The sequence below is a fragment of the Ranitomeya variabilis genome, chromosome 1 (genome assembly GCF_051348905.1).
Source record: "Ranitomeya variabilis isolate aRanVar5 chromosome 1, aRanVar5.hap1, whole genome shotgun sequence".
Lineage (NCBI taxonomy): Eukaryota > Metazoa > Chordata > Amphibia > Anura > Dendrobatidae > Ranitomeya > Ranitomeya variabilis.
The window spans coordinates 886,090,963-886,107,320 of NC_135232.1; positions in this window are offsets into that span (position 1 = coordinate 886,090,963).

The following is a 16,358-nucleotide window of genomic DNA, read 5'->3' on the forward strand; positions in this document are numbered from 1 at the left end:
AAGATTTCTCTTGCGCATCACCCCTACTCTGGAACTCTCTACCACAACATATCATACTCTCGCCTACCATCGAAACCTTCAAAAAGAACCTGAAGACCCACCTCTTCCGACAAGCCTACAACCTGCAGTAACCACTGATCGATCAAACCGCTGAACGACCAGCCCTACCCTTGCCTACTGCATTCTCCCTCATCCCTTGTAGATTGTGAGCCCTCGCGGACAGGGTCTTCTCTCCTCCTATACCAGTCGTGACTTGTATTGTTTAAGATTATTGTACTTGTTTTTATTATGTATACCCCTCCTCACATGTAAAGTGCCATGGAATAAATGACGCTATAATAATAAATAATAATAATCATCTTGAATGCCACCTGCCATCTTGAATGCCACCGGGGGCACTGCCCCAGAAATTAACTCATAGAATCTCAATGTCCTCTGCTACAACAGTGTGCTCAGTTACCTGAATACAAAAAAATGCACAATTGCCAAATAGATATACTTTGATCACAGTGCAATAGTGATGTATTTCACCGAATATGAAGCTTTTCCATACTGACACCACAGTTTCTATATCGAATGACATGATTGATGAAGAAATTGTAATTGTATGCTACCTTCCAAGAAAGCCCAGCAAAAAATATAAAAACAACTGAGCAAAACAGGACACAACAATTCACAAACTATGTACTTCACACTCATATTGTTATCTCTTAATACTTTTCATATTACCGTATATGGAAATGGGCGGTTATTTAAGCATCATGCGTTCATTTTATGGTGAAATGCATAATTAAAAGTTAAAGGGAATCTCAGAACAGCATGATATGAAGGAGATGACCCTGATTCCAGGTATGTGTCACCTACTAATTGCAGCACTGTGTGCAGTTGTATCAATAAAATCAGTGTTTTATCTTTCTGAAACTCAACCTCTCCAAAGCTGAACTTCTTCTGCTCCCGCCATCTACTAACCTCCCTAAATCTGGCATTTCCCTCTCCGTGGGTGGCACCATAATAACACCCGGCAGCAGGCGCGCTGTCTAACTCCAATCTCTCCTTCACATCCCATATACAATCTCTTGCCCGCTCGTGCTGCTTACACCTAAAGAACATCTCTAGAATCCGTCCTTTTCTCACCATGGAGACAACAAAAACCCTCACTGTCGCCTTGATCCACTCCTGCCTGGACTACTGCAATGCTCTATTAATTGGACTCCCCCTCACTCGACTTTCCCCTCTGCAGTCTATCCTTAATGCAGCAGCCAGGGTTGCCCATCTAGCTAATCGTTACTCGGATGTGTCTGCTCTTCGCCAGTCATTACACTGGCTGCCCATTCATTACAGGATACAATTCAAAGTACTTGTTCTCACCCACAAAGCTCTTCATAGCACCCCCTTACATCTCCTCCCTCATTTCTGTCTATCGGCCTAACCGACCACTGCGCACTGCAAACGACTTTCGACTAACCTCTGCTCTAATCCGTACCTCCCGACTCCCAGACTTCTCCCGTGCTGCGCCAATCCTCTGGAATGCTATACCCCAAGAAAATAGGACCATCCACAATTTGCATAGTTTTAGGCGCTCCCTCAAAACATATTTGTTCAGAGAGGCCTATCACGTTCACTAATCAAAGTCATTTTATGTTTGTGTGTGTGTAGCCCATTCACTTTCTCCATCTATCCCCCACCCCCTGAAGATGGCTGGACCATCATTGTAAATACATCATTGTAAATACACACCTGTAATTTGTATCTCCACCACCTCATTGTAGATTGTAAGCTCTCACGAGCAGGGTCGTCTTATTTTGCTTTAATTATTGTATTGTTAACGTTGTTACTTATGACTGCTGTGTTTGAAGCTGTTCAGCTGTAAAGCGCTGCAGAATATGTTGGCGCTATATAAATAAAGATTATTATTATTATTATTATTATTATTATTAATAATAGCAGAAGATTGTCACTACAGCACTGGTTGTCTTGTGCCTCTTAGGCACCTAATTTTGCCACGGAAAACTGGGTAAGCTTATTGACTCTAGTATAAGCCAGGTATATATTGTCCCCTCATCCCTGTCCTGCTCTGTGTGGCTCCCCCCATCCTGTCCTGCTCTGTGTGGCTCCCCCTGTTGTATGCATGTCTCGCCCCATCCCATCTTGCATGCATGGCTCGGATCCCCCCATCCCATCCTTGTATGCATGGCTCGGCTCCCCCCTTCCCATCCTTGTATGCATGGCTCGGCTCCCCCCGTCCTCCCTCGTCATACTCACCCTCCTCACGCCGTCATGGCAGGTGCCTGCATATCCGTTGTCCCGATGGCAGCTCTTCCTGTGCTCAGCGGTCATGTGGTACTGCAAATTAAGATAATGAATATGCGCTCCACGCCTATGGGAGTGGAGACGCATTCATATTCATTACCTTAATGAGCGGTACCATTTGACCTCTCAGCACAGGAAGCTCTGTTGCATCGGGACAACGGATATGCAGGGACGTTCAGCGATGGCGCGAGGAGGGTGAGTATGATGTCACAGTCGTTGGCTCCTGCCGCTGCTCCGCCGCTCCCCTCCCCCGCCGACTTTCTGGACAATGACTCGTGTATAAGCTGAGGGGGGCATTTTCAGCACAAAAAAATATGCTGAAAATCTCAGCTTATACACGAGTATATACGGTACTTGTTTGATGAGTTACCTACCGATGATAAAACTTTATTGATACAATCATCTGCAGAATATATGTGTTTTTACTGCATGTCTGCTGCGCAAGCGCAGTAAAAACAGATGTGCGGGGTTTTTTTATGCAGATTCATCTCATGAAAGTCTATAGGGAAATGTGCAAATAAAACACATTTAACCGCAAGAGAAATTGACATGTTGCCAAATTTCTATAAATCCCATTCACTTTGCTCATGTAAGACGCTGAATTTTTTACTCCCAAATTACACAGCAGAGAAAAAGACACTAAATATTCATTGTGGAAACATAGCCTGTTTTTTTTAACTAATTAAACTGACATTTTGATCATATTTAGGCATGTGCTTCAACTCTTTTCTCATTTTTCAGTGGTTCAATCCTTTTTCTAACCTTTGCCACATAGCTTTCCTGTCCAGACTCAGAGGATGTCCATCTCCATGTTTTAAGCTTCTCTGGCACAATTGTCAGATGAAGATGGAGACTACAATTTTGTAATTTCAAATGATCCTTGTTTAGCCTCCTAATCAACTCAGGATCATATTGATCCAACTGTTTAACTCACTGGCAAATATACTACCAAAGATAGCCCCGGGCAGATGTTTCTGAACACTTTTTCCAACCTCTTGTAATGAAAATAGACAGGCAACATGTGGCCCAGGGGCAAACACGTGTAGGCTCATTCTAGTTCAGCTTAATGTTTCTTGGCTTTATGTTTTCAGTGGTGTATGCTTTTCCCTATGTCAAAATCAGGTTTCTTAGACATTTCCTTGTTCTTTGATTTCTAGATAAAAAATAGTGTACCCATCTTTGAATAAAAATGCCAATTATGAGAGTAAAGGTTTCAATTATTTATATTTAATTTGCTCACTTATATAGAGCCATTAATTCCACAACCCTAAACAGACATTATCATCGCTGTCCCCATTTGGGGCTCACAATCTAGAATCCCTGTCAGTATGTCTTTGGAGTGTGGGAGGAAATAGGAGAATCCAGAGGAAACCCACCAAATACAGGGAAAACATACAAACTCCATACAGATGTTGTCCTTGGTGGGATTTGAACCCAGGACCCCAGAGATGCACAGTAAGGCTGCCGTCACACTAGCAGAATTTGGTCAATATTTTACATCAGTATTTGTAAGTCAAAACCAGGAGAGGAACAAATAGAGGAAAAGTATAACAGAAACATATGCACCACTTCTGTATTTATCACCCACTCCTGGTTTTGGCTTACTTATACTGATGTAAATACTGACCAAATACTGCTAGTGTGACGGCAGCCTAACAGGGCTAACCACTGAGCCATGATGATGCCCTATGTTAATGATGCCCCAATTAATGATAGTTATCATGAAAACGCTAGACCTTGAAATTTTTTAAAAGGCCCCAGATTCAAAATGCACAAATTCATCCAATGAGAATGATTCCAAGTGTGGGCACATCCTGTTCAGCATGGAGGGCATGAAACTACTGGCAAGGCTGTGATTGGCTGCTGAAATGATGTCATGATGCAGTTTAAAAGTCGCTGGCGCCATTTTGCGATCACTCTGCTGTGAATTCAGTTAGTGACAGGACGCTGTTTGCTGACTGAGGGACAGTTTAGAGATAGCGATTTGCTTCTTTGTGCTTTCCAAAGGCTAATTTAGCAACCGCTGTGTTCACCTACTATTCACCTTGCTTTTGCCTTGTAGCGCTGTTTTCACAGCGATCTGCAAGGTCTGTGTGTGTGTGTGTGTGAGTGCAGCCCACTCTCTAGTCTGAGTGCAGCCACATAGGCCATCCATAGCTGGTTGTATTCAGGTCAGGGAGGGTGGTTCATTGCCTCATACTGTTCTTTTTTTTTTTTTTTTTCCAAGTAGTGTAGTCTGCTGCTAATTTTTAACAAAAAATCCTATTAGTGTCTTTCCACCCGTCTCCAGCTAATTTGTGGAAAAACACTACATAGGATAACGTAGAGGAGGGTTTTTGGGCCTTGCAGCGCCGTTTACGGCTGTCTGCACGGTCTCCGTGTGACTGCAGCTCGCCCTGTAGTCTGTGAGCAGCCATAGCCTGGTTGTCTCCAGCTCAGGGTTGTTCACTGCGTCATACCGCCAAATCAATTTTCATTTTGTTTTAAGTAGTGCAGGCTGCTGCACATTTTTTCAAAAAATTCCTATTAGTGTCTTTCCACCCGTCTCCAGCTAATTTGTGGAAAAACACTACATAGGATAACGTAGAGGAGGGTTTTTGGGCCTTGCAGCGCCGTTTACGGCTGTCTGCACGGTCTCCGTGTGACTGCAGCTCACCCTGTAGTCTGTGAGCAGCCATAGCCTGGTTGTCTCCAGCTCAGGGTTGTTCACTGCGTCATACCGCCAAATCAATTTTGATTTTGTTTTAAGTAGTGCAGGCTGCTGCACATTTTTTCAAAAAATTCCTATTAGTGTCTTTCCACCCGTCTCCAGCTAACTTGTGGAAAAACACTACATAGGATAACGTAGAGGAGGGTTTTTGGGCCTTGCAGCGCCGTTTACGTCTGTCTGCACGGTCTCCGTGTGACTGCAGCTCTATCTGTTGTCAGTTCAGCCCCCAAAAAATAAATAAATAATAAAGTTCACCAAACACACCAGTGACACCACTTTACATTTGTGTAGGCCACATTAGCTCAAATTAAAGTCTAGTCCACACTTTAGAAAATTAGTGTTTCTTATACCTGTTAGGAGGAGTTGTTCAGGAATAAGCACACAAATCCGTTAGTACTTTTCTGCTTATCTTTATCAGTCAACCAAGATGAAGAAGGCAGTGAGTAAGGCACGTGGGCGTGGGCGTGGGCGCGGATCAGGGAGGGGATGTGGGGATTCTGTGCCTGCTGCGGGCACCGGTGACTCATCAGCACCCACTTTCACAAGGGAACAGTCATTCATGCGCAGCTTTGTGGCAGAGCGCCGTACACCGCTGCTGCGTGAAGAACAAATTGAAGCCGTTGTCGGATGGATGGCAGCTAATGCATCAACTTCAATTAGTGCCACATCCTCTCAGACACGGAGCACTGGAGAGCAGCCATCTGTCTCTTCACCACCTGCCAAATTGCCCAGGCAGACAGAGAGCCCAGGACAGGAGCCGTCTCTACTTCTGTTCTCCGAATCTCTTGGCTTGGAAACAGGGGGCCAGCCAAGCAGCATTGGAGAAATGGAAGAAGAGGCAGGGTGCAGTGATGCCCAACAGCTTTTTCTCTCTTCCTCTGAAGAGGCGGGTGGGCCAGTGGCTCCGGTCACCACATCGCAGGCCGCATCAGCTGATGATGACACTCAGGTGCCACTTACTGGTGCGTGCTCTGCTGCTGAGACTACCCAGGAGGAGCAGTTGGGGGCAGAGGGTAGTGTAGATGATGAGGTCCTTGACCCATCTTGGTGTGAGGGACAGGAAGGTGGTGGGAGCAGCTCTGAGGAAGAGATTCCCCGTACGGCCCAAAGAGGGAGGGGGAAGACTGCGGATCCTGCAGCCTCCGCTTTGGCAGCCGTTAGGAGCATGTCTCTTCCAAAAGCCAAAAAGGGCGCTCCCAAGACTTGCAGTGCCTGGTCCTTTTTTGACACAGTTGCAGCTGACATTTGCTATGTCAAATGCAAGGTGTGTCATCACAAAGTCAAAAGAGGTCGAAATGTCAGCAACCTCAATACCTCCAACATGTGGAAACATGTGCGCACCAGGCACCCGGCGGAGTTAGAAAAACACACTGAAGAGCTAGGCCAACCAACAGCGGCAGCTACCACCTCTTCAGCTCGTGTTGCCTCTTCCTCCAGCTCACATGCAGCTGGTTCGGCTTCCTCCCAGGATCGCCGTGGAAGAACCTCTGGCCCTGTTGTCCAGAGACCCGCTGTAATTCCACCCGCAGCACCACTTTCCCAGTCATCCACACACTCCCAGCCCAGTCTACAGCCATCGGTAGTACAGGCATGGGAGAAAAGGCGGCCTTTCTCGTCAAACCACCCACGAGCACAGGCTCTGACTGCAGGCATTGCCAAACTTCTGTCACTGGAAATGCTGTCATTCAGGCTGGTGGAGACTGACAGCTTCCGTGACTTGATGTCATTGGCAGTCCCACAGTACAATGTGCCCAGCCGCTTTTACTTCAGCAGGCAAGCCGTCCCTGCCCTGCACAAGCATGTGGAGGGACACATAAAACACGCGCTACTGAATGCCGTCAGTAGCAAGGTCCACCTCACCACCGATGCGTGGACCAGTCAACATGGACAGGGGCGATACCTTTCCCTCACTGCCCATTGGGTTAATGTCGTTGAGCCGGGTACAGACCGTGCGAGTGGCGCAGGACGTGTCCTGCCCACTCCAAGGATTGCAGGAATCCATTCTGTACGCATTGACTCCTCCTCTTACACCAGTTCCTCAGAATCATCGCTGCAGGAGCCGTCACAGTCCACCTCCACATGGACCCGTGATGAACGTGTACCTGTTACGACCGACATGAGCACAGCCGTGGCCAAACGTCAACAGGCCGTCTTGAAATTAATTTTTTTGGGGAATCGTAGCCACACAGCGCAGGAGCTCTGGAATGCCATAAAGCAGGAGAGCGATGTGTGGTTTGTGCCAGCGAATCTCCAGCCAGGCATGGTAGTGTGGGATAATGGCCGAAATCTGGTGGCAGCTCTGGGCCTCGGCAACCTCACTCACATCCCATGTCTGGCACATGTGCTCAATTTGGTCGTGCAGAGCTTTTTGAGGGACTATCCGGATCTTGATGCACTGCTGCACAAGGTCCGCCTAGAGTGTGCTCACTTGCGGCGTTCCAGCACGGCAAAAGCGCGCATTGCGGCTCTGCAGCGCCGACACCGCCTGCCGGAACATCGCATCATATATGACCTACCTGCCAGGTGGAATTCCACGTTACATATGTTGGAGCGGTTGTGTGAGCAGCAGCAAGCTGTAATGGAGTACCAGCTGCTTCAGGCGCAAAGAAGTCGCAGTCAGCGCCGTACAGACTTCACAACCACAGAGTGGGCCACTATGAATGACGTCTGCCAGGTTTTGCGTCCCTTTGATTATTCCACGCGGATGGCGAGTGCAGATGATGCACTAGTCAGCATGACTGTCCCCCTTATCTGCCTGCTTGAAAAATCACTGCAAGCGCTAAGGGATGATGTTGTGGAAGAGGTGGAGGATGAGGATTCACCTTTTCCATCATCTTCTGGACAGTCAGCGCCACGTGGTTCCTCACAAACGCGTAGGCAGGGGACAGTTTGTGAGGAGGATGAGGAGGAGTCAATGGAGGAGGAAGACATCCATCCAGAGGAGGGAGTTACACAATTGTCCAGTACTCAGTGTGTACAGTGATGACGAGCGGGCAGAGATCACGCCTCCAGCAGGGGACAGCGTTTCTTGGGCAGTTGGCAGTCTGCAGCACATGGTGGATTACATGCTGCAGTGCCTGAGAAACGACCGCCGCATCGCCCACATTCTCAACATGTCTGATTATTGGGTGTTCACCCTCCTCGATCCTCGCTACCGGGACAACGTAGAAAGCCTCATCACACCAATCAATTCCATCATCTTCTCCATTCCAACTGAGAGAAGTGCTGCTAGTGCATTCCAAAGCAGCTCAGTGCGTCCAGGCAGTGGTGGAGGCTCTGCACAAAGAGGGAGCAGAAGCAGTGCCTCTGCCCAAGGCAAGACCAGTATGGCCCAACTGTGGCACAGTTTTCTGTGCCCGCCACAAAAGTCTACACCATCACAGACGGCTCCAGTCAGCAGGAGGCAACGGTTCCGTCAGATGGTGACAGACTACATGTCTTGCCCTCTTGCTGTACTCCCAGACGGCTCTTCCCCTTTCAAGTTTTGGGTCTCAAAGCTGGATACATGGCCAGAGCTAAGCCAGTATGCATTGGAGGTGCTGTCTTGCCCTGCGGCCAGTGTATTATCGGAACGTGTCTTTAGTGCTGCAGGTGGTGTACTAACTGACCGTCGCATGCGACTATCCTCCGATAACGTTGACCGGCTTACTTTCCTGAAAATGAACAAGGCCTGGATCTCGCAGGAATTTGCCACTCCTCTTCCTGATTAAATAATTAGGTGACTGTCTACAGTATCCAGGTCTCCTGTTGTGTTCATCTTTCTACCACCTGAACTTAAATTCCTGGGCTCCAACACCGCCAGTTGAGGCTCAGAAGTGCCGTCTGCACAGTCAAAACATACGACCCAGTGTTATTGGGTTTCAGTAACGTCAGCTGATCCCCAGCTGTGTAGCCGGCAATGTGTCCTGCGACCACCACGCTGACACAACAACTGAAATGTAAGGGAACCTGTCCCTCCCCCCCCCCCAAGGCGTTTGTTACTGAAAGAGCCACCTTGTACAGCAGTAATGCTGCACAAGGAAAAGGTAGCTATTTTTGTTTAGCTCCTTGCACACGCAGAACTTAACACTTATAAAATGTGTCCACTGATACCGTAAAACCGTCCCGGAGGTGGGACTTTCCTTCGTAATATGACGCAGCACAGCCGTCATTCCTACCCCCTTGGCGCCGTGCCCCGGCTCCTCAGCGTTGTTTGATTCCGTCCCGGAGCCTGCGCTGTTAAGTTATCCCTTGGCCAGGCACACTTAGCGCTGCCCGTCTTCTGACATCATTTGGTGTCAGGATGGCTGCGCCTGTGCGGCCGCGCTGGCCGAGAGCCCGCCTCGCAGTGTCTTCTGATTTAATCCCACTGGGGGCCTGAGATCCATGGACATGCGCAGTGCATATCTGAACCTCCACCTCTCACTCATCTCCCTACGGCTTCTTCAAACTGTGCGGTGTCAGCTGGTCCCTAATAGCATGCCACGGCCGTGACACCGCACAGTCTTAAGAAGCCGTAGGGAGGGGAGTGAGAGGCGAGGATATGCACTGCGCATGGCCACGGATCTCAGGCCCGCGGTGGGATTAAATCAGAAGACACTGCGAGGCGGGCTCTCGGCCAGCGCGGCCGCACAGGCGCAGCCAGCCTGACACCAAATGATGTCAGAAGATGGGCAGCGCTAAGTGTGCCTGGCCAAGGGATAACTTAACAGCGCAGGCTCCGGGACGGAATCAAACAACGCTGAGGAGCCGGGGCACGGCGCCAAGGGGGTAGGAATGACGGCTGTGCTGCGTCATATTACGAAGGAAAGTCCCACCTCCGGGACGGTCACACGGTATCAGGGGACACATTTTATAAGTGTTTAGTTCTGTGTTTGCAAGGAGCATCATGAAAAGAGCCACCTTTTCCTTTTGCATCTTTTTTGCTGCACAAGCTGGCTCTTTCAGCTACAAATGCCTTGGGGGGGGGTTAAAGGTTCCCTTTCGACTTTCTCCAATCAGGCTTCGGCCTACATTGTGTTCCTCTGCTTCTCCTCCTGTCCCTGGGCTCCAACACCGCTAGTTGTTGCCTGGTAGTGCTGTACGCACAGTCAACAGTCCCTCCTCTGTTATTGGGGTTCAGTAACGTCAGCTGTTCCCCTGCTGTGTGTGTGGCAATCCCTCCTACCTCCTCCACCTCCTCCTCCTCCACCTGTCCCTGGGCTCCAACACCGCTAGTTGCCGTCCAGTAGTGCTGTACGCACAGTCAACAGTCCCTCCTCTGTTATTGGGGTTCAGTAACGTCAGCTGTTCCCCTTCTGTGTGTGTGGCAATCCCTCCTACCTCCTCCTACCTCCACCTCCCCCTCCTGTCCCTGGGCTCCAACACCGCTAGTTGCCGTCCAGTAGTGCTGTACGCACAGTCAACAGTCCCTCCTCTGTTATTGGGGTTCAGTAACGTCAGCTGTTCCCCTGCTGTGTGTGTGGCAATCCCTCCTACCTCCTCCACCTCCTCCTCCTCCACCTGTCCCTGGGCTCCAACACCGCTAGTTGTTGCCTGGTAGTGCTGTACGCACAGTCCCAACAGTCCCTCCTCTGTTATTGGGGTTCAGTAACGTCAGCTGTTCCCCTGCTGTGTGTGTGGCAATCCCTCCTACCTCCTCCACCTCCTCCTCCTCCACCTGTCCCTGGGCTCCAACACCGCTAGTTGCCGTCCAGAAGTGCTGTCCGCACAGAGCCAAACACCTCGCCAATGTGTTAGTGGGGTTCAGCACCGCCAGCTGTTCCCCTGCTGTGCAGCCGGCAACGTGTACTGCGACCGCCACGCAGGCACAACAAGTTAAATTTAAGGGAACCTGTCCCCCCCCCCAGGCGTTTGTTACTGAAGGAGCCACCTTGTGCAGCAGTAATGATGCAAAGGGAAAAAGTGCCTCTTTTCGTGGTGCTCCTTGCACATGCTGATCCTAACACTTATGAAAAGTGTCCCCTCCTACCGTGATACCGTCCGGTTGGTGGAACTTTCCTTTGTGATGTGACGCAGCACAGCCGTCATTCTTACCCCCTTGGCGCCGTGCGCCGCCTCCTCAGCGTTGTTTGAATCAGTCCCGGAGCCTGCGCTGTTAGGTTAGCCCTTGGCCATGCACACATTTTGCGCTGCCCGTCTTCTGACATCATTTGGTGTCAGGCTGGCTGCGCCTGTGCGGCCGCGCTGGCCGAGAGCCTGCCTCGTAGTGTCTTCTGATTTAATCCCACTGGGGGCCTGAGATCCATGGACATGCGCAGTGCATATCTGAACCTCCACCTCTCACTCATCTCCCTACGGCTTCTTCAAACTGTGCGGTGTCAGCTGGTCCCTAATAGCATGCCACGGCCGTGACACCGCACAGTCTGAAGAAGCCGTAGGGAGATGAGTGAGAGGTGGAGGTTCAGATATGCACTGCGCATGTCCATGGATCTCAGGCCCCCAGTGGGATTAAATCAGAAGACACTACGAGGCGGGATCTCGGCCAGCGCGGCCGCACAGGCTCAGCCAACCTGACACCAAATGATGTCAGAAGACGGGCAGCGCAAAATGTGTGCATGGCCAAGGGCTAACCTAACAGCGCAGGCTCCGGGACTGATTCAAACAACGCTGAGGAGGCGGCGCACGGCGCCAAGGGGGTAAGAATGACGGCTGCGTCACATCACAAAGGAAATTTCCACCTACCGGACGGTATCACGGTAGGAGGGGACACTTTTTATAAGTGTTAGGTTCAGCATGTGCAAGGACCATAATTAAAAGAGCTAAGTTTACCTTTTCCAGCATTAGTGCTGTACACGATGGCTCTTTCAGCTACAAACGCCTGGGGGGGGGTTAAAGTTTCCCTTTCAACTTGCTCCAGTGCAGGCTTCGGCCTACACTCTGCTCCCTCTCCTCCTCCTGCTGACCCTGGGCTCTAACACCGCCAGTTGGGGCCCAGATGTGCTAGCTGCACAGAGCCAAACACCAGCCAATGTGTCAGTGGGGTTCAGCACCGCCAGCTGTTCCCCTGCTGTGTAGCCGGCAACGTGTCCTGCAACAGCCACGCAGACACAAGAACTGAAATTGAAGGAAACCTGTCCCCCCTCCCCCAGGCGTTTTTACGTTTTACAGCCACCTTGTACGACAGTAATGCTGCATGTGTGCAAGGTGGCTCAGAAACTTATTCTCCTTGCCCATGTTGAAGTGAACACGTCTAAAAATGAGTCCTCTGCGACCATTAAAACGTCCCTCAGGTGTGATTTTCCTTTGTATTGACACGCAACAAGCTCCTTGGTAGCGCTGCCCGTCTTCTGGCATCATTGTTTGGCTGCCTGCGCCTCTGCGGCCGCCTTGCCCCACACAACGCCCCTCGGTGTCTTATTTATTTGGACTGCGAGGGTGTGATTGATGGGCATGAACGGTGCATTTCTTCGCCTGTCCCTCATCTCCTTCCGCCTTCTTCTGACTGTGCGGCTTCATGGCCGTGGCATGCGATAAGGGATCAGCTGACGCCGCATAGTCTGAAGCGGGTATAAGAACCCAAGCGAGAGGCGAACATATGTACTGCGCCAGGCCAGGAATCCCAGCCCCGCAGTGTTTTAACAATGTTAAGACACTGGGGGGCTGGGTTTCATGGTCATCGCAAACCGCAACAGCCGACATAACATGATGTCAGAGGATGGTCAGCGGTAACAGCGCAAGGCCAAGGGATAACACAAAAGCGCAAACTCCTGTGCAACAAATAACGATGCTCAGGAGGCCGCGCAAAGCACCAAGGTGGCATTTTTGCCAGCTGTACTGCGTCTCTTTACGAAGGGAACTCACGCCTCAAAATCAGTTTGACTGTGTAAGGGCCTAAATGTTATACGTGTTTCATTCAGCGAGTGCAAGGAGAAAAATTAAAAGAGCAACCTTTGACTTGTGCAGCACTACTGCTGCATAAGCTGTGGCTCTTCTACTTTGTAACACCTGAGGGGGGGTTAAAGGTTACCTTTGAAATTGGTTCAATTAGGCTTCGGCCTACACTCTGCTCCCCCTGCAGAGCCCGGGCTCCAACACCGCCAGTTGGGGCCTGGTACTGCTAGCTGCACAGAGAAAAACACCAGCCAATGTGTCAGTGGGGTTCAGCACCGCCAGCTGTTCCCCTGCTGTGCAGCCGGCAACGTGTCCTGCAACTGCCACGCAGGCACAACAGACCCAAAGCTGCCGCCAGTGCAGGCTTCGGCCTACACTCTGCTCCATCTCATCCTCCTGCTGACCCTGGCCTCCAACACCGCCAGTTGGGGCCCGGTACTGCTAGCTGCACAGAGAAAAACACCAGCCAATGTGTCAGTGGGGTTCAGCACCGCCAGCTGTTCCCCTGCTGTGTAGCCGGCATCGTGTCCTGCAAAAGCCACGCAGACACAAGAACTGAAATTGAAGGGAACCTGTCCCCCCTCCCCCAGGCGTTTGTACGTTTTCCAGCCACCTTGTACAGCGGTAATGCTGCATGTGTGCAAGGTGGCTCATAAACGTATTCTCCTCGCACATGTGGAACTGAAAACACGACAGAAATGTGTGCTCTGTGTGACCATTTAACCGTCCCGGTGGTGTGACTTTCCTTTGTAATGACACGCTGCAACCCCCTTGGTAGCGCTGCCCGTCTTCTGGCATCATTGTTTGGCTGCCTGCGCCTCTGCGGCCGCCCTGACCCACACAACGCCCCTCGGTGTCTTATTTCTTGGGACTGCGAGGGTGTGATTGATGGGCATGAGCAGTGCATCAGTTCGCCTGTCCCTCATCTCCTTCCGCCTTCTTCAGACTGTGCGGCTTCATGGCCGTGGCATGCGATAAGGGATCAGCTGACGCCGCACAGTCTGAAGCAGGTGTAAGGACCCAAGTGTGAGAGGCGAACATATGTGCTGCGCCAGGCCATGAATCCCAGCCCCGCAGTGTTTTAACAATGTTAAGACACTGCGGGGCTGGGATTCATGGTCATCGCGAACCGCACCGGCCGACATTAAATGATGTCAGAAGATGGGCAGCGCTAACAGCGCTAGGCCAGGGGATAACACGACAGCGCAGACTCCTGTACAGCAAATAACAACGCTCAGGAGGCTGCACCCAGCACCAAGGTGGGATTCTTGACATCTGTGCTGCGTCTCATTACGAAGGGAACTCGCGCCTCCAACACAGTTTGACTGTATAAAGGGCTAAATGTTATACGTGTTTCATTCAGCGTGTGCAAGGAGAAAAATTAAAAGAGCAACCTTTGACTTGTGCAGCACTACTGCTGCATAAGCTGTGGCTCTTCTACTTTGTAACACCTGAGGGGGGTTAAAGGTTACCTTTGAAATTGGTTCAATTAGGCTTCGGCCTACACTCTGCTCCCCCTGCAGAGCCCGGGCTCCAACACCGCCAGTTGGGGCCCGGTACTGCTAGCTGCACAGAGAAAAACACCAGCCAATGTGTCAGTGGGGTTCAGCACCGCCAGCTGTTCCCCTGCTGTGCAGCCGGCAACGTGTCCTGCAACTGCCACGCAGGCATAACAGACCCAAAGCTGCCGCCAGTGCAGGCTTCGGCCTACACTCTGCTCCATCTCATCCTCCTGCTGACCCTGGCCTCCAACACCACCAGTTGGGGCCCTAGGAAGACAAGCTTGAATAGGTCCCCATCCTGGTTACAGCACCGTCAGCTGGTTCCGGGCAGAGCCTTTGGCTTAGGTGCCTCCCACTGGGTATCCGAGTTCCACCAACGCCAGGTGGTCCTTGGTAGTGCTTTCAGGCACGGGTACCTCCTGATTAGTAACCGGGTTCCAGTAACGTCAGCTGGTCCTCGGTCGTTCCATTGGCTCTTGGACCTTCGTCTACCCATCCGGGTTCCAGCACCGTCAGCTGGTTCTCGGCAGTGTCTTTTGCTCTTATACCTTCTGCTCCCCATCCTGGTTCCAGTACCGTCAGCTGGTTCCGGGCAGAGCCTTTGGCTTAGGTGCCTCCCTCTGGGTATCCGAGTTCCACCAACGTCTGGTGGTCCTTGGTAGTGCTTTCAGGCACGGGTACCTCCTGCTTAGTAACCGGGTTCCAGTAACGTCAGCTGGTCCTCGGTAGTTCCATTGGCTCTTGGACCTTCGGCTACCCATCCGGGTTCCAGCACCGTCAGCTGGTTCTCGGCAGTGTCTTTTGCTCTTGTACCTTCTGCTCCCCATCCTGGTTCCAGTACCGTCAGCTGGTTCCGGGCAGAGCCTTTGGCTTAGGTGCCTCCCTCTGGGTATCCGAGTTCCACCAACGTCAGGTGGTCCTTGGTAGTGCTTTCAGGCACGGGTACCTCCTGCTTAGTAACCGGGTTCCAGTAACGTCAGCTGGTCCTCGGTAGTTCCATTGGCTCTTGGACCTTCGGGTAGCCATCCGAGTTCCAGTTCCATCAGCTGTTTCTCTGCATTTTCTCAGCCTTCTTGTACCTTCTGCTACATTTCCAAGTTCAAGAGACTAAACACGATGACCCGGAAGACCACCCCTAAGATGACGACGACACCAGAGACGACAACCACCGTGATGACGACGACCCTGGAGACGATGACCCTGAAGACCACCCCGATGACGACGACCCCGGAGACGACAACCACCGTGATGACGACGACCCTGGAGACGATGACCCTGAAGACCACCCCAATGACGACGACCCCGGAGACGACGACCCTGGAGACGACGACGACCTGGAAGACCGAGAAGCAGAAGAACAAGAGGCTGCAGAACAAAGAGCAGAAGAACATTAAGCATAAGACTAAATATCAGAGCAAAATATATTATCTAAATTATAAGCAGAAGAAGACTAAGCAGTGTATGGGGGTGAGTCCGTTCCTCCTCGTGGTGCCCCTGGATAAAGCCTGATGCTGCAGGCCAAACTGAACGCGGACAAATGTAACTGTTTTGTGACAGGCAGAACGGAAGGTGTAATCTTCAAACTTTTATAGATAACAACTACGGGAATGCCTGTCACAAATAAGAATATGATGAAGAAGTTGAATATGAAGAAGATAATAGTAAAATAAAAAGAATATGAACAATGTAACAAAAAAAATAATAGGTAGAAGATGAAGAAGAAGATGAATAAGGTGAAGAAGTTGATGTCAAAGAAGCTGATGATGAGGATAATGAAGAAGAAAGTGTGGGAGAAGTAAAAAAGAAGGTGAAGGGCGTGGAAGTAGTGAAACATCAATATCTGACAAAATAAAATAAAAAAAAATAACAGTCAAAATCTTTCTAACGCCGAACGTCATAAAAAAAAATAAAAATCCTGCTATTCTATTTGATTGGGCTAAACCTCTGTGCCTTTAATGTCTCCGCCACCTCCCCCAATACATCCTACATTATTCTTAGTTGTTTTCCTTCATGTAGAATGAACC